A 2,500-nucleotide genomic window follows, 5' to 3' on the forward strand; every position below is an offset into this window, starting at 1 on the left:
AAAATAAATAGTTACATTATAAGGAGACAACGGTCCAGCAACCCAAAGTTGACTGGGAGACGACGACCTAGACCTCTCACGAACTCATCGCAGCATCCTCCAAGCGCCTCATCCAGTGGTACCTGTTCTTGACCTGTGGTGTATGTGAGACAGCAAGAGTGAGCTCACATACGTTCATCGCTCAACAAGTTGTGGGGAATAATGTGCATGAACTCACCAAAGGTGGGAGCTCATAAAGTGTAAGGCTTACCAAAGAAGATGGTTAGAGCTGAGCATTGCTTTTAAAGTTGGTCAAAATTTTATTAGCAGTTACTAAGTATAAGTAAATACCAAACCCAATTAAGTAATAGAACAAAAGTAACAACAACATCACCCGCGATGCAATGCATATGACAAATTGAATTTAGTTCCATAAATTAATCATGTGAGTGTCCGAGCTGCTCATGACCGTGAGCACGGCTAGTATACCAGTTTTACACTCTGCAGAGGTTGCGCATCTTTACCCACAAGTCGTGTATCCCATGTCGCCAGGGTTTGCAAGGCCCTTAGACACTTCCGAGGTGAATGGCTAGGGATCCACTACGAGGCCTTTACAAAGTTCCACTAGCTTCCGAAAACCCGCTACAGTTTATAGGAAGATCCAGTACAGGAATCCCTTGCAGGACCGCCATCGCAGCAAAATCCTCCCGAGGGCCTCCCCGCACTGACCTCTCCCCTACTGCCCTTGCCCCTTTCGGGTAAGGTAGTCTTCCACTAGCTTTCCTAATTAATCAGCCAAGGGCGTCCCATTCCACCCTTGTGGTAGCACTGTTTTCCCGGGTGGTTCTCCATGTTCCAATTAACATAATGATCTCAACATGAATCATAAATATCAACTGATAACAAAAGTATAATCATGAATGATGTATCTCCATACCCAAAACCACATATAGCACTAGCAAGTACTACCCAGAAAGTTCAGTGGTAAACAAGGTATAAAGATAGACAAACTAGGGTAACCTATTAGGTCCCATCAAAATTAACCTATGCAGATCATTATGATTAATTAGAACATGAGTGGGTAAAAAGAAGTGATCAAGGGCACAACTTGCCTGGGCCTTGAGATTCCAGGTACCAGGATGATTCTTCAGATCCTCGTGACCTCACTGCTAGTCGTAGCAATACAAGCATACATGGTATAGGCAAAATTAACATTACACCAAACATGTATGCCAAAATACATATTAATAATCTACATATTAAAATAAGATTACAGGAAAAAGAATTATTAATTTTTGAGTTATAGAATTCAAGTTATGAATTTCCTAAGATTTAAGGTGATTATAATAGGGTTAGATGATAAATTAATTTCTTAACAGAGTTCATGTCAAAACAGTGATTTTAAATGATAGAGAATATTATTACAAAATTTTAGGAATTGGAATGACTCAATTTGGAGCAAAAATGAATTTTCAATGAATTATCTAAGTTCTAGCAATTATTTTCATATTAAAAATCTATTTTCTATTTTATTTATTCAATTTAAACGATCACTGGACTGGGCCTCAATTTTCAGAAAGCGCAGGGGGCTCGGCGCTAAAAATATCGAGACTCAGAAAACCCCCGCGGTGGACGGCGGGTTCATTTCTTTAAAACTCAGGGACTCTTTTGAAAGACGCACACGACGAAGGGGTATTCTCAAATCAGGGCCGTTAGATCTGGTTTCAACAGTTCAGATTAGATGTACCAATACATGAACCGGTACACGATAATGGCCTTCGGATCTAGATCTAACGGCCGCGATTTAATGAAACGCGATCCGCCCGACTACCACACGATCAGGCATCAACGGCGCAGGATCCATCACGCGAAGGGTTACGCGTCGATCGAATCGGGACCGTCCACGCGCCATCCGACGGCCCGAGGATCGCCCCCAACCCAACCGAGCCGCGCGGCGGCACTACACCCGACCGCGGCGGAGGGTTGGCCGGAGTTCAGCCATCCGGCGCACCAGTGCCCCAATTTACAAGCCTATACGCGCTACACGATACTGAGATCAAGGCGAATTGGTCATGGGCATACTTACCTATAGTTCGGACGCCGAGGTATCCCGACCACGGGCGGGGGCGGATTCATGGCGGCCCTCGAACGACGGCGAGGAATTGCGGCACAGCTGGCACCCAATCGCACCCGGAATGTCCCCATGCACCATCAGTGGGTCACTCCGAAGCGCCCTGGCCCAGATTCGAGGTCGCGTCGGTGATGCAACCCCGTGTCGACCGCGGCGGCCTCCATGGCGAATCCGCGATGGAGTTTGCGACTATGCTTTTTATAGGGGAGGGTGTTTTCCGAGCCGAGGAGTCCGTGGCGGCGGCAACCCGATCATGCGCGGATTCCGGGCTGGTTGCGACGGACTCGCAGCGATGGATTCGGTCGTCGTTGCGCAAAGCCGGAGATCGCGGTAGTTGGAGCTGGGAGAAGGTCCTGACATCGGTGGCCCACACGGCGGTGAAAGGGAGCG

This window comes from Zea mays, chromosome 6, assembly GCF_902167145.1.
Source record: "Zea mays cultivar B73 chromosome 6, Zm-B73-REFERENCE-NAM-5.0, whole genome shotgun sequence".
In the NCBI taxonomy this organism is placed as follows: domain Eukaryota; kingdom Viridiplantae; phylum Streptophyta; class Magnoliopsida; order Poales; family Poaceae; genus Zea; species Zea mays.